Below are 17,458 nucleotides of genomic sequence, written 5' to 3'. Positions count from 1 at the left end.
GTATAGAAGACACTTTGAAGTTTTTTAACCTTTAATTGAGTAATAGTATACCGGTTTCCCTTTGAGTTTTAGGCACTTAATAGACAATTAGAATTGTGGAAGCTGTGTACAAAAACTGCAAGCAGAGGGCAAAAAACTGGTCAACATTTTTGCTTTTTGTCTTCCACCCAGTCTCTGAGCCAAAGATAAGCAGCACTGGGTTTGTAACACTAAAAGAAAAACAAAAGTTGACCAGTCAGTATCTGCTCACTTGCTGCTAGGGCAGGATCAAACCTGAAGGGTATCATTTAATTGGCCAAAAAAGGAGGGACACACAGACTTGTTGATTCCTACACTTCAAGTTGGAAGAAGACTTTGGTGAACAATAAAGAGAAGTCCTTAAATTCACCGCCTAGCACCCAACCCTGTGCATAGGATGTTCCCAGCTATATATTCTTTATTATGTAAAGTAAATAAGCATCAATTTGAATATTAAAGTATATCTGAAGACATTTTTTTTTAATAAAATAGGGAACGGTTAAACCCCAAATACTTTTTCCACATGTTCCATTGTACATATTTTTTTTTACTCTGTCCTGTAGACATAACAAGTTAAAGTTATCTTTCCAATGTGGGTGAAATTCATTTTTAGACCATTGTCACTGTAACAAAGGAAGATTTCTCCTCTATTCCTGTTTTGATGACATCTCAGAATTTGGATTTCCATTTTCTTTCAGTCCTGTTGCCAATGAGCAGGAAAAATGAAAAAATAATTCACCCCAGCAGGGATATAGGCAACAATAAACCTGTTCGAAAAACTAAATCTTCTCCACTGTATCAAAAACTAAAGAAAAATACAGTTTGGCTTTAGATGCACTTTAAAGTGGAAGTTTATCCATTTATCCATTCTATCTGTCTTTTCTAACCCTCTATCCCTAAAGCCTCTCAGTCTTTTTTAAAATCAGACAGCATTTTTCCCCGCAGCATTTTATTTTGTCCAGTGATATCACAGCAGGTGTTTCTTCCTTTGGTGTTGGCATTGGGCAAATAATCTTCCACGACTAGGCAGCATACCTGTAATGATGTTTCAAAAAAGAAGAAGGACTCATACAAATACAAAATGGGCTCATACAAGGATACAAATTGAGTACAAAAAGAGTAGGGCTTTGTAGCAGGAATATAATGCACAGAAGTGATTTATTTCATGTAACTTATGCTAACAGAGATCCACTATCTAAAGATTGTTATTACAATAGGTTAGTAAAAGGTTCTTTTAAAAGGGGATGGGAGAAAAGGTCCATGCAGAAACATCAATCAGGGTTGTTGGAATGCTTAAGCCAGATAGGTGTGTTCTATTGTTATAAGAAATTATTTTATGAAAATATGTGTATATAAACATATATATGGAGTAATTGCCTGCATTAGGTAAAGTGTACTTCATCACAAATAGAAAAATCATCACTCCAATCAGCTACTGTGCCCTTTGGCGAAACGCGTCATGTTTAAAAGCAAAGGGTTCTCATAAAGAACAATGGAACATTTCTTCCATTCCTCTTTATGGGAACCCTTTTAATTATTGTAATAACAATCTTGAAACAGTGTTAGTGTAATTTATATGCAGTTAAGTGTAATAAATCACTTGTGTGTATCTAGTACCTGCCACAAATCCCTACTTTTTTTGTACTCAATTTGTATGAGTCTTTCCCCTTTTTTGAAACTTACACACACCTGATTGCTGGCATACCTATTTAGAAAGATGGAGGTATAGGTTCCACCAAAACTCCTAAAGAACTGTAAGCCCAGCCTACATTATGGCATGATCCTAAGGGTGTATGTAAACAGAAACATGGGCACACAGGAAATGGGCAAAATGACAGCAAAAGGACTTCCATCACTGGACCTTGACATAAGCCAAGGATAGTGCTGGAATGTGGTAAGGGGTAAGGAGAACAAAGTTTTTATTTTCATACAGAGATGGGGTAAGTAGAACATTAACTGGAGTTACATTTTTGTAAAAAAAAAAAGTTTGTATGACATCTCTACATGGTTGCTTTTGTTGCAATATATATTTGAAGCAGTCATAAATGTGGACCTTTAATCTTACCCTTACAACATGCTATAATTTCCTTTGGAGCTAAAATAAATGGTCCTACCACTGATATACGTCTATTTCTTACCTAAAGACTGGATGGTTTATGGAACTAATCTTGAGCAGGAGCGAAAGAGATTTTAATTTTTAACACTGCCGATGGAAAGTCTGTAATATGGCAGTGAACTCAGTTGGAGCCCAGCTTTTAAATAACTGGCAGCCCGGCTCATTACTTGTGGGAAGTAGCGGTAAGACATTACAGGGCCCAGTTTGGAACCCATTTAAAGCGGATTGTTGTTAGTGACAGATTGAGCCTGAGTTACCATCATACCTTTCTCTTTAGGTGACTGTAAGGACAATCATTTATTTGTACTCTGTGTGGCAGAGGTGTCATTAAAGCTTGCTCGGGGTCTGAGTATGAAAGGTAGTTGAGAACCCAGTGCTTCCATTTGATAATTAAGTTGATGAATCATAGCTTTTTGCGGGATTGATATTGTGGAGAGCCTTTAGTTACTGCTGACATTTTTTAAAAGGTAACTATGGACAGTTATGGTATTTGCTAGGTCTATTATGACCACCTGCTTTTTTTAATGAATGAAGCTGCTAATGTTTTTTTTATCCTTATTACACATATATTGCTTAGGTTCTGATGTGAATTTATGTCTTCTCATATATTCATTTAAAAAATGTTGGAAACTTTAATACTCACATTTAAGGCCATTAATAATCATTTTTTAATGTGTGTTTCGATGTTCAGAATAATCTTTTGTTCTACTCTTTATGCACACATTTTCCAGTATCCATCCTCTTAACAATAAATTATCTAGATTTTAACATCTAGTTAGGATGAATCCACAGCTGTCTGTATTTGATGGTTTTATTTATTTATGGTATGGCCCAATACCTGACCATCTGTTACAGAGGCTATTCAATGGTGATACATATCTGCCATATTGGTAAGTTTAAAGTGCCACTTTAGTTTTATTGAGAAAAACACAATCCTCTCTACGTGATCTACATTGCAAGAATTTGTAGCAGACTCTGGTAGAAAGGTGTACAAAATTCCCCTGGGTTGTCATGTTGGTAAAAAGACACATTTGACAAATTTATAACAAAATATCAATTGCAGGATAAAATGGAAAGTGATGTTTTGTAACTTTAAGTCATAAAATGGCCTATATTATTATTTTACTTTAATTGTCGACCTTTTGTGAATATATTACCCTCACAGGGGTATAACTTGCAGAGTGTGTTGAGTATGGCTTCTTGTCTCCGCATAGCCACTTTAAACAGCCTAATAGTTCCCATTGGAGATGCTACAAACCCCCCATCAACCAAGAAAAACAGGGACAGATTCAATAGACTACTTTTTCTTTCATTAATTTACTATTCCTCCAGGTTTTTGCCTTATACATCAAGGAACAGTCCAGGATCATACCCATTTGAAGACTATTCTATATTGGAGAATAAGATGAAGTGAACCTGTCAGTACTAAACTATTAGTAAATCTGAATGGATTTGTCTCAAGCCCTGAAACCAGCATGCATCTGACGCTTACCAAACCATTGCATATGGTAGGCTAGATATTTACTTTGTTCCCTTCAGTTGCAGGGGGCAGAAAAAGACATAATGATGTGGCACAGCCTTGTGCACTTTAAGTAAATGTAAACCCAATTACAAACATCTCATAGAAGATTTAACGTGTTAAAGCAACATCAAAATCATTTTTAACTAGCAGCTTTTACTAAAATAAAACATGCGATGAAAGTCCTTGACAAGTCTTGTCTCTCAGTTACTACCCATTGTTACCCATTGACATGATCTTCCAGTTGGGACTGCAATCAACTGTGCCAATTCATATTCCTACTACTACTTTTATATAAATATTGATCTAACCAAAACCTCCAGCATCTAGTACTACAGTACTGTATAATATCATTTCAATAAATGTAAATATAATGCTGTTGGAGAAGAAAATGTAGTGGGTTTGATTACTGGTTTTAGAATATTTTGCAAGTCATTTTTAAAGCATGCTCCAATTAAGCCTTCTTGTTAGTTTTCTGCTTTTCCTTGTCCTGTTTGCTTCAACTTTTTTCTTGCCTAATCCTTTCCCCTGGCAAGAGAGTAGTTAAATGGTGTTGGTTAATCCCCAGCAGAAAATTTTTTGCAGCTTTAACTGAATTACTGTTGCCCACTACTGCCTAGAGGCTACTGGCTTGCGGATTTAACTTGGGAAAATGACATGAATGTGGAAAGAAGCCGAAGTTTTATCTCCTCCTTCTGTGTTAATCACATTTATTTAAACGCTATTGCCAGCAAATAAAACATTATTTCCATTTTTTACAATGAAATCTTTTGATAGGATACATTATTTTCACTTGGCGTCTCTAGCCGTCAATACATCGAGGCCCGGTGAATGTGGCTTTTATATGCAGTGCCCAAACATTGAATTCCCCATACTGGCGGCTCTGAAAATCAAAAATTGAATGTATTTTTTCCTTCCGCAACTTGATGCATAGATTACCTTTAGTGGAAGATACCGATCTCCCGTCTTGCAGACAGTAACCAGTAAACTGATTAAATTCCAAAAGCCATGTATACATATTATTATCTGTGTGGAAGTGTTTTTCAAAAGTAATTGCCTTGGAAATATGGAACGAGGTGTAAATCTTCCTCTCACTCCTGGAAAGATAATCTTGTGGAGATAAATCCTTAGCTCGAGAAATGATGAGCTTTTGAAGAGCGCTGCACTTAATTCATAATAAAAGGGAAACTAATTTAGGAGGAGATTAATCTTTTATTGCTTGGCAAATTAGATATATAAGGACTTTGCATGTCTTTTTTTAAGGTGAATAGTTATTAAAAGTTGCTAAAAATATCTCTGGGGATTGAGATGTTGTGTTAAAGGCTTTGCGGTGTTGAAGGTCAGGATACCTTTTAACTGAGCATCCTGATTCTTTGTAACAGGTTCATTGAGGATTTTGTCTGTGATGCTTATAGTTCTGTATTTATATATGTAGATATCTCGGTGGGGTATATTGGTCAAAGCAAATGGTACAACTTTTGTTGAGGAAAAAATGAAGGCACATCTTCAAGCTGCTGCTAAGGCTACTTTGGAAACAGTGTTACTTAGCTAAAATAAAAAAAATCCACTGAAGTTACCTTATTTTGAATGGTATGTAATGTTTGTGCTGCTTAGTTAACCATAGCTATGATCCATCTTTTAGGTAATTGTGAATAATTAGCTTGCTACAACAAAGACTTGAAGCTAGCTCAAGGTTTCCTTGAGAAAGTGTCCAGGGTGGCACAGATGCCAGTTTGCTTGTGCATGTTTCCTGCTTAAAGCCGAAGTAAATGCAAAACTATCCCAAAACAAAAAAAATCACAGTTTTCTTCAATCCCGCAGTCAATCAGGCTTTCGGGAGGTTTCTTCCATCGGGTCCTGCGTCGTCCCGGTATCCGTCTTTGGGCCAGCACAGCAGGGGAGCCAGGCGCCAACATCTTCCCCTCTCTTCTTCCATGTTCTTCTTCTTCCTATGTCACACAATCTCACACTGTGCAGGCGAAAGGTCGGGTGACGTAGTTTGGTAAAAATTTTGCCAGTCCCACTGCGCATGCATGAGATTTCCTAGTGATGCAATTTTTTCCTAGTGATGGAAGGAGCAGCCAAGAGAAAGAATGGGAGCACAAAGCCTCCAGGGATACTACCCTTCTATGTAAAGTAACAATTCAGTTTAGGTACACTTTAAAACTGTCTGGGTGTTTGTGCTACATAGGACCTTGATGGTCTATAATAAGCATACCTGGATTCCTGTTAGGTCCAAGATTCACAAAATAATAATTCTGTTGAATAGCTGGTGGCAAGAATGACTGCAATATTTCCCATTATATCTCTTATGAACATACACACCTATTCCTTCTTGTGAAATAGAATAATCCTTGTGCCATTTTTAGTTTTTATGTCAAAAAGTCTCAATACCAAAGCATTTACAACCATCATATATTATGCTAAGAGAAAAAATTTACTCTAACTCATTAGTCTTATTAACCTGCCTGCACTGGGCATTCAGAATCTCCTACAGATCTATGGCACCGCTGGTTGAACCATCTGGCATCAACCCAAAACCCCAAAATTCGTGTTCAGTTGAAAGATATTTTAGAAATAATTGCTCAAAATGATCTAGGGACCAGGGTGCAATAAATATTCGAAAATGTAGATGATAATAAGTCAACACATTTTAAATAGTTACTGTCATTAACTACAAGCATTAAATTCTTAGATTACATTATTAATGATATCAACTAGGCATAATGCAAAATATTATTTACAATAAAAATAAAATACAGGAACCTCTATTGGGACATGATATTCAGGGCGCAACTATTTCAAAGTTGAAAAATTGAGCGTCTTTTGAAGTTATTTAAAATGATGGATTATAACACTTTACTCATTGGTAACCCTTATAATATTCATTGTACCCTGCAAGGAACCGCTGCTCCTTTCTCTTACTAATTTATGGCTTTTTTGCTGAGAGAGAACTTATTTTGCTAGCATTTTAAAACAATTTTCAAGGTCACTTTAATGTTAAATCCTTAGCCATTGGCATGCTAGAAGGTATTTGTATTCCATATATATTAAAGCATATACCTTCGGGGGAAATATACTAAGAATACGAGAACCACATTCCTTTAACATTCTTGAAATATGTCTAGATACCCCTGAAACCCATAGTGTCCTAATCTGCAACAAAAACACGTCTTGATAATGCTTATATTCTGCCCACCCCTTCACTTTCCATTTGGCACATCCTTATAATGGAAGGGTGGAAGGCTGGCTTTTAACAACGCCATGATGAAGAGAACTGAATCTATGGCCCAGTTGATTTGCCCAAATATTTAGATTTGAAAACTTGATTTTTTTTTTTTTTTTATGCACAAAACTTTCAGGGCACATTTTACCATCAAATTAGGAGCAGGTAGGTATGATGAGGTATCAGGGTAGAAGTATACAAGCTAATATGATTGATAATTCAACATCCTTTTCACAATAAAATGGTCATATGAAATTTCTACTACATACCTAATAGCGCTGGAATTTAAAATGTATCTGAAGCCAAGACTCATAGTTTTTGGTATAGTGAACAATAGTTATGGATAGTAGAGAATAGCGGCTGATGTTCCTGACACTCATTAGAACTGAAGAACCAACTGGTATAAGCTGCATAATATCTTCAACAATAAAGAAAAAAGCCAAGCTGAATGTGACTAACCTCTTCTATAGCTTTACCATGATAAATGCAACCTTTTTACAGACATGTTAATACTAATGGTTAAAACTAAGTCAGTTTTAAAACCTAACTAAGGTTTTAATACTGACTGTGCCTCTTTCTGAGAGATTCACTCACTCCCTTTGTCCTGGTGACCACTGTCAGTGGGACAGATGGTGGTAGGACATCCATAACTTTTAAGTTTCTGTGCTCACTTTTTGTGTCTGTACAATATAAAGTGAAGGGTAATTTTCTTATCAGAATTCAGGCAGCCAAAAAAAGACAAGGAATTTAATTTTATTGTAGTTTAAAGATTAAAAAGTCTTATACTTTAAGTTTCAATATTCTCAATTTTTTCTTACTTCAGACTTGCTGTCAGTTTTGTACAATAGTATGGCTCCTCTCATGTACTAGAAGAGCTGACTGATTTGTTGCATACATTCAGATTCTTAAAGTGTGCATGAGAAGCTTCAGCAAAATGAATCTGAAGTAATTATTTTGAGCCAGTCATTCCTGCCTATACCATTCTGATGCTCTTCCTAGGGGTTCCCCCAACTATGGCTGATTGATCTCCAATTTGATGATGGCTGCATAGCTGTGGGGCAAACACCACCTGGTAGAGCCAGCTGCATGACTACAATCATGGTTTAGTTGTCTGTAAAGGTGGTATTCTCTGCACCTTTCAGGGGCATTCTTTCCACCAGCCACAAGGTAAAGCGTGTTTTTGGCACCGGCTCCCATTAACTGGTTTTAGCAGGGTTTCCCTAAAACCAAAAAAATATTTTGGAGGTTTCACAAGGGGCCTTACTGGCCATGGCCTGGCCTTTATACTCATTTGATTTCTGTCCTTTGTATAACAGAAGATTAGTGCTAGGTATGCGGGCATTGCCTAGGATGGTCTGCATGGAAAATATAAACAACATCCCGCTGGCCCCTTCCACCATCCATGATCTGTTTGCTGTGCACAGAGAAGCACATGAAAGTGATGATGTCACTGGATCTAGGAAAAAGGCATAATGAAAATGGACATGTTTACTTTTATATACATATCAGAAGCATGTTAAGGGGAAGCAGGAACCGAGTGAGGCAAAATATTAGCAAAATACACTTTAGCTTTAATACCAAGCAGGACTTTGTAAGCAGCTTTATCGCTACTCATCACAAGGTTTTCACTGACAGTACAAAGACTTGGGATGAGAGTTTAACAAGGAGTAATCACCAGGCACTTTACTCCAGATGATGAGCCTGTCTGTTAATGTATACTAAATTACACAAACATTTATTTCCTATTCAATGAATGTGTTTCTAGTGGAAAAATAATTCCTACTAATAATAGTTCATGTAATTTCCCGCCCAGTCTTCCCGCTGTACCTTTTAGTGTATTACTTCAGCCCCCCCCATTTGTGTTACATAATATTCCATGCTTTAGAAATACAGCTTTTGCTGCTCCATCTTGGCCCCACTCTGTGGCCTTCTAAATGTGCTAGCAAATTAGGAAACACTTTAACTTGCTATATTAATGTTACAACAAAGTTATACAATTCAAGATATTATCCTTCTTATAAGAAAAAGTAATATTGCACTTTGTCTGTTTTTTGCTGCCAATTTGTTTAAATGGTGGCACAGCTAAAAATTATAATATAATAAAATATTGTAAAACCAAATATTAGTAGATGGACCAATAGAATGTCCATACTAAATTTTCAGTTCTGCAAAGGGATTTGCATTTATTCCTGTGTCATTACTCTGTATGTTTGCCAAGACTGCTGTCAGATGTTCTTACATTTTTTTGTAATTATATTTAAGTTTGATTGTGGATGCCAGGACAAAATAAAAAATACACTGTACATATCTGCAAAACATGAATATTTCTCTATGTTTTATTCCTTTAAAGATCCTGCAGGTACAAAAAGAAGTCTGTTGATTTGCAAAATGTGCTCTACACCTCTATTCCCTATTGTATATTGACAACACAAAACATATTTGTGGACTGAGTGGTGTCAGCGTTGCCTATTGTCCTAACCGCTTTCACTAATATTATAAACAGCATAGAAACAAAGGACTGATAGTTCAATATAAAAACAGGACTACATAGTCTATTTCCAATAACACAAGCAAAAAAATCACATGACAACTCTAAATTTCAAAGTGCAACATGTTTTGTTTTTTTTTTAAACACTTTGACGGTATATTTAACTGACGAAAAGGCAGCAAATACGTGTATTCATTGTTTGGGTTTTCTTACACTTTATTGTGATGTTTTTATTACTGTCATCATTTTTAATTTTCACCTCTATCGTGTTCTCTAAGTGATTTTTTGTAAAATAGAATTACTGCAGGCCCTGCACCATGGACCACCTTATAAACTACAGAATAAGTCTATTTTTATTTCTGACTTAAATCACCTGACAGCAAAATACTATTTTTACAAGAGTTAATTGGGAGAAGTTCAGAAGGAAAGGCTTTTGTACCTTGTGGAATGAGTCATCTTGGAGGGTCAGAGAACTGAATAATACTAAAGGCTCATTTCATAAAGCTTAGACTTATTAACATGTTATTTTTTTCCACAATGATTTTTTATTTTTATTTTTGGTCATTAAGATTTAAAAATAGTCTTCACGTGGCCAAATAATAAACTGGGATTCATTTATGTCTGTGTTTATTAAGCCTTTAATTGAAGGGTGAGATGAACCTTAGTATACTTGATGATATTTATGGATTTCAGGCGCTGTATACAGCTTGACCCTATGTCGGGTGTCCTCTCCAGTAACTAAAGAACTGATTAGAAGGCATGCAGACCTTTTACCTGCACTTCACCAGAATTGCTACTTTTGTAGAGATGACAGGGTCACTTTTACAGTTTATGTACATACATTAGTCCAACCTGACAATCAATGTATGGTGTTTATGGTTGGGTCCTTTCTTTGGGCTTTCAAACTTATTTGGAGTAAATAATTTTTTTTCCTGCTGCTGTGAATTTAAAACAATTTCAAAGTAGTTACATACTAGCTTTACTTTTTCCCTGGAACTCCTCTTTGAACTGAGATGATATTGTCTATAGCTGTGAAGAGGAGCTTGGGAAGCAAACAAATATATGTGAAGTATGACATATAAATACCAATGGTTGCGTTCTGACTATCTATATCATGCTTTGTCATAATTTTAGATCCAGAAATGTAGATAGTTTTTTTTTATTACCTTAATTACGTTGGTGCTGATTAAGAAGATAAAGTGAGTTCAGAACCAGCATGGGTTTAGCCTGAATTTTACACAAAATAAAGTTTCACTGTGAATGCATGGTTTTGCCATTGGGAAAAAACATAATGCATTGCCTGGTCTTTAAACTTAGATGTGCAGAGGTCTGGCAAAGAAGAGCCAATATGGAGGCTTTTGGATAAGCTCCCTCCCAAATATAAAAAGCTGGGTTCCCAGCAGCCATTGACAATATGCTTCATGTGTGATAAAGAAAGCATACAGAAAATAGCTGGTGAAGGATATAGGAAGAGATTAGAGAAGGGCAGATCTGTAAAAGATCCCTACAGAATGTCATGTAGGTGACAAAATGCTGGAAGAAGGTTTATTTTTTATTTATTTTTTTTAATATAATTCTGCTGATGTCCTGCAACCTTTTATATCCTGTCCCCGTTAACATGCACTACTGTGATAACAGGCTAAAACATGCTGTTTGTAAATAGATTTTTCATAAATGCCATTGGCTGAATGTGTTTTTTTCACAAGGCTTATTTATGTTTCTGTTTATACCTGGCTGCAAGATCCCTTTTTTTAAAGGGATTTTTCCCAATTGTCAAGGGGCTGGCTTCACGCTGTATGTGTCTTTTCCAAAATCATTATTTCCTAATAATTGCTGGCTGCAAGCTGTGTGTCTTTTTTAATCGTTGCTGGCTGGTTGTAGGAGGCAAGGTGTTGCCACGCTAAAATGCCAAAAAAAGGTATTTTTTATTATTGTCAACAGCTGATACAATAAAATAAAATTTCCGATTGAAATGCTCATCATAACCCTTATATTGCATAAGTTCTTTGAATTGCAGTGCTGGGGTATATGTTTTTATGTGCTTTGCCTATGTGCACATACCTGTAGCATCCCCAAAACATTTGATGGACATTGTGGGCTCATCCTATTTATTCACATCTCACATTGCTTTTCAAGAATCATAAAAACATAATTTATTACATTAAAAAAAAAAATACACAGTGCATGTATGGTTCACATCTTAAATAAAATTTGACGTTTCACAAAATCTGCTTCTTCAAGAACATGTATTAAATCATCAACAACCTCATACTCTTTTGCTGGAATGATGGTTTGGATGTTGTAGACCTCTCAGAAGGAATACATGATGTTTAAATTTATATTTTTCTTAATATATATTCTCTAATTGTAATGAAATGCTTCTATAGGGGATCATCAGGTGTCCCTAGGTCTTCCTACTTGTGAGATGGTGGCGGAGAGCTCCACTACTTGGAATCATTTTTGCACCTTTGTATTTAGAATTAGTTTTTGCATTCTCATCGGCTCTACTTGTCTTTGGGTGTCTACTGCATATCCTATCCCTGTATTGTGTCCTTATTCTGTGTACATGCTCAGTGGAGTGATTCCATCCTCCATCTGATTCTTAGGTATGTACTCTGATGAGCAGTGCACCATTCCATATAAGCTCTGCTACCTACACATTACTTGTGGCAATTAGCGGCCTTGTTCATCACAGTTTAATAATGGAAAATATCACAGTTCCCCAGGAAGAGAGTCAAGTAGCAAAAATAAATGTTCAGTTGTCAAGAGAACTGAACATGAGTTCCGTGTGACTTTTGTATGAATGAAGGTTAACCTCCTCAGCTGGGTATACCATAATTAAGGGGATGTGTCTGCTGGTCCATTATTACAAATCTGCAGGCTTGGTATGGTGCACATCAGCCAATCTGTATAAGGAAAAGATATGACTATTTAGAAACAGGTAAAAAATGTGTGAGATAACTAAAAGCAGATTTGTTATCACATCATTGTGTAGATATACCTCAAATGTATACATGTGTAGATATACCTCAAATGTAGCCCTTAATGTAAACCATAAATGCATTTTTCATTATCAGTGGATCCTATACAGACCATTTTATCTGCACGGAGAAGATGTAAACTGCAACTTGGCAGTTAATTTGCTAAGCCACCATCATTTTAAAAAATATTTTCACTTCTTTTTTTTCTCGGTGCTGTTAATCTCCTCCACTTCTGTATAGCCACATTCTGAATATATGCATTAGATAGCATGCTCGATAGTAAACAATGATGGGCCATGCCTACACAATAAGCATTGGTAAACTGATTATAGTCTATAGCCAAAGTGCATATGACTATGTATGCAGGGTTACTCTATAACATGAAGCCCTTGGCAGGATCATTTAGTAATACATTACTTGTTACAGTTAAAAAATTCACATCAAATGGTAAAATGCAAATAAGATTTTAGGTATGTGCTTATTTATTTTCTTTTTACAGACAAACGGGTATATTTTAGTGTCCATGTCATATTTTAGCCATACACTTTTACACTTTTATTTAAACAGTTGTAGATCTTTTAGCTTCTGATGATGGCATTAGTTTAATATTTGTAGTTTTGAGATATACTTTTGAGATCATTCAGAATTCACTGACAGTTCATTTAACCTCCTTCTGACCTGTGTCAGCCAGGTTTTGCATTCCCATAGACTTATTTGTGTAAGCAAACCCAAATGAAGCTTATAAAAGCCTCTCAACACAGGCTAAACTAAACTGAGGTTGAAATTTTGTACATTTTGCAGGGTCAGTTTTCTGCTGGGTTCCAACACCATTGGATGTCGTGTTGGGGATAGAATTGTTTTCCTTGCTTATTATTGTATATATTGCTATTCTAATTCCCCATATTTTTGGTGTATCACTTAACTGTTTTTACATAATGTAGATCAACCATTAAAAAACAGGGTTTAGTGGAACAGTATGGTTCATCCAGATGTTGTTAGGGGTTCCCCAAGTTGTGGCTGGTTGACCTGACAAAGGTCCAAGGCAAGTTTTGCAGAGCCACCTGCATGATACCAGTAATACTTTCAGTTGTCTGTAAGGGTAGCACCACTGTAAGGGAAATTATTTAAACCGTTCCTCTTGGGTTAATAAAGTCTGCTTTAGTTTCTGATTCGGTGGATTGTTATGTCAAAATGAGCACAGTATCACCTAATTACACAAAAAAACATACACAATTTTTGTCTGCCACTGTCCCAATATTGAAGAAATATATTCAGAATTATCACATTATAAATGTGAGAGAATTGTCTTTACCCATCTACCTTCTTTGTTCACTCCTTGAGTTTACGCATACCTCTGCATGGATATATAAATATAAACTCAATTAACAGGAATTTACTTAATAACAGCCAGGATATGCTGCAAGTTTTGTGTCTATCACAGTATTAGATATATCTCTTCAGAACCAGACACACCTGGGAGTCATGGGGAGAAAGTTTCCTTTATAGGTAAAAGAAAGGCTATAAAACATTTCATTGTGACTTCATGCAGAGGAACTGTAGAAATACTTTTCATTCTCTTTATTTAAGTGGTTTTCCTAAACAGCCATAGGTGCACTTTTTTGTTTGTTGCCTATTGTTGTCAAATCTTGTGTATAGTTGTGGAAAACAAAAGTTAAAATATCTTTAGGGCTTTTGCACAAATAAAATTCCCTGTATGCCTACAGGAATGTATTTTGAAAAGTTGCCTTCTTCGGTTGCAAATGTGCGTCCTGTTTTTTATGTCAAAAATTATTGGATAAACCCACAATGCATTTTCCCCACTACTTTTATTTTGTGTTAGCTTTTCAAAAAAATAATATTATATGAAATTATTAGGAGTATGGAATGGTTAAGGCTCTAGTAAACCATACATCACACCAATTATGAGAAAAATTTGCAGGCAAAATTTGGAAAAATGTCTTACCCAAAAAGACATTCCATTTTAATAGGAAACAGTTTGGAGGTATGTGTGTTGAAATCCTATACAGTCCTAGAGCAGCAATTCTCAAACGTTTTTCACAAAGATTTAAGATGTCAATCACAGAAAACACCTGGGCCCAGTTAATCCATAACATCGTAGTAAAATGTAATGCTTTGTAAGTAGTGGTAAAAATATTAAACTGCTATACACATTTTTAGCAAAAATAGGTATTAAAAAAAATCTGAATGAAAATAATAAAATGTGAAATTTTGGACCACCTCTCAGACTGTAGGGTTCTTTCCTAGCTATGGTAAAATCTGCACAGTTTGCCACTCCCAGGTGCATAGCAAATAGCTGCTGTCTGACCAGAAGATGCAAACTGCATTGATAACACATTTGTACCCAGTTGTGGCTGCCATTGCTACCATAGTACGGTTCTTCCACAAGCAACCTTGCAATCAAAAGCGACTTGTCACTCTTTGGTATTGTGCCGTGATTTGGCACAACCACATGCAAAATATTGTTCCCAGCCACTCCCATTCACTTGAATTAAAGAGGACGACAAGAACACAGTTTTTCACCATAGGTCCTTAATGGCCCTACAAGCTTATACAGGAGATCTTACAGATGAAGAATGTGTGTTGTAGAAGCGCCAAAGAACTTAATGTATTTTTAAAAATGTGAATATGTTGTATTATCTCTTGCTGATTTATAATTCACATTGTTAGGCTAAAAGTCTAAACTCTAATGCCAATAACACAGATTTTTCTTCTATTGTCATCATCATTTATATCACATTTTTTCATATCGATCAGTAAAACAAAAGTATATACATTTTCAGAAAATTCTAAGCCACATGGAATACCAGTAAATAAAAAAGAGTGTTCTTAGTTCTCCTAAAGGTGATGATGTTGTGTTTACTAATTCCGGTGATGGAAATCCAATACTGTAATATGATAACTTATTCATCCATCAGTTTCAGTTTATTACATCTGTTATACTTTTGGCAAATTGATATTCTCACAACATTCTACAGAAAATGTTAGGCAGGATATTCTCTTAGAGTCTGGCCAATAGTGTCAGATTTAGTTATCCTTCTTATACAGCTTTGCTCCTTCCTTTACCCAGTGCATATGGTTATACTAAAAGGAATAAGAAAAGTTACATTAAGACTGGAAAACAGAGGTACATAAAAGGAATGTCCTAAAAAAGACACTGAAGGCGAGACACTTGGCCAAGAATCCATCATTAGCTGGAACTGGCAGCTTCAAAAACAAATATCTCTGCTGTATAAAGGACACTGGAAAATTTCACAACTTACGTTCCTCAGAAGTGATAGATCATTGTCATTGTTTTACAGATGAGCGTCATTAAAGTCCCAGGATCTTTTCCAGAATAGGAAGCATTATCTCAGGAAGGTGGAGTTTTATTGTAGAACATCTAAATTCTCTCTCACTGCAGTATGTATCTCATTTGGGACATTTTTTTATTTTAGTACTATATACGGAAGTATTGGAGGGTAGGTGCTGCTAGTGAGGGGGATTAAAGCAGAACTATTACACTGTTATGCATGGGTGGAACACAGGCTTTCTTTAAAGAAAAACAAAAAATATCAAGAATCACATGTAACCTATAGATTTAGTAGAAGAACCCCGATTTTATTACATTTGTGCCCCATCTGATTTTTTATTTTTCTTTCCCTACAGAGTCCAGCCCAGTTGACGCCAGCAGATGTCATGTGACTGTGCAGAAGGATGTATCTGCCCCCAGAGAAGATGAGGTGGATGGGTCATCTTCACCTGTTCTCTCCTCTCCAGCCCCCCTTTGCTTCCATGACTACCACATAGCTGTATATTTCTGTAAGTTCCTGCATTGTACAATTACCCCTCTCTGATTTGTCACCTGTGTTCAAAATGTTGGAGTTTGTAACAGTAATTTCAAAGAAGAAAAACATTGTATTAAAAAGAAGAAAAATCTAAATTGCACTCAATAAAAATGGATCAAAATACTTATTGTTTGTTTTCATTTCTGATGGGAAAGACACCTGCCAGTTACATAGAAATAGGTTAAACAGAATAGCGCTATTGTCCACAGGATAAGCCATTATGTTAGTCAAACAAGGGGTGTACGCAAGCATGTTTCTTCTTTTTAAAGAGGTTATACGGACAAAAAAATACACATTATTTATAGATTTCTAGGGACAATCAGGTTATTTGATATCACTGAACATGCTCATTTTATTAGCACTGCTTGCAGGTGTATGTAATAATTCAGGCAGGGGAATAAAAACAAGGCTGTACTACAGATAGCTGAAGTTTACTGCAGATGAGCATATTTGCTCTCTCTATGCATCTCTTACTGTTCTTTCTTATAATGCAATCCAGATTCAATTGGAGAAAAGCAAGATAATAACATCTCTATTGTTCATTTCATTCAACATTGTTCATCATTTCTGTTTGCATTAGCGAGTTTCCATTTCAAACTTTATAAATTGTAGGAAAAAAATCTAAACAAAAGCAGTGAAATAAAAATGCAAGCATAAAGTGAGAAATACTAATTTTTATTAAAGTCATTTTCATTTAGGAAAGAAATATATAACATCTCATTTAACTATAAGGTGGCAATACACAGTCCAGCTTTTTGGAAAAGGAGCTTTGATAACCAAAGTGCGCCCTCCCCCCCAACTAAAATTTTAACTCAGGGATACAGTTTGAATGTCCTTGCTTTTGTAGGCCTGACACCTGTTAAAATGTCCCGGGTAAACACCTCTCTTACACCCAGCTCTGGGTGTGAACAGGACAGGAGTATTTATTGGGTTGGTTTTACTTTTACTGCACCCTGTTGGGTAGGGTCCAACTTCCTATTCTTCTGGTACCAGAACCCGAAGAAGAGCTCATAGTAATCTAATGTTTGTGTGTGATAGTGATGGTAAAGATCAAAGGAGAACTTTTGCTTTAAAAAGCTCAACAGTGATCAGTGATCAACAGTGAGGCAATATGATTGTGCTTTAGCTGTCATACCAGCAGAAACTAGAGATTGCTGGAAGATTAACTGAACATGAACATACTGATCCTGGAAGACAACAGTTGCTATATCTAATAGTAAAGAATGAAAGTGTTAAAGCAAAAACATCTACAAAATCTCAAACTA

At 35.8% G+C, this 17,458-nt stretch overlaps 1 protein-coding gene across 1 annotated transcript in view; it reads left to right on the top strand.

Annotated features, from left to right (window-relative positions):
- The window catches only part of EPHB1 (EPH receptor B1), a 202,800-nt gene extending 186,484 nt beyond the window's left edge, over window positions 1–16,316 (top strand). The window contains exon 17 of the mRNA XM_072407625.1: window positions 16,015–16,316. The gene's annotated coding sequence lies outside the window, so the exon portion shown is untranslated. The remainder of the gene's footprint in view (window positions 1–16,014) is intronic.
- The last annotated feature ends 1,142 nt before the right edge of the window (window positions 16,317–17,458 follow it).

Source organism: Pyxicephalus adspersus, chromosome 4, assembly GCF_032062135.1.
Source record: "Pyxicephalus adspersus chromosome 4, UCB_Pads_2.0, whole genome shotgun sequence".
In the NCBI taxonomy this organism is placed as follows: Eukaryota; Metazoa; Chordata; class Amphibia; order Anura; family Pyxicephalidae; genus Pyxicephalus; species Pyxicephalus adspersus.
Note: the sequence above shows the minus strand (reverse complement) of the source record. Positions and strands in the feature narration are given on the sequence as shown.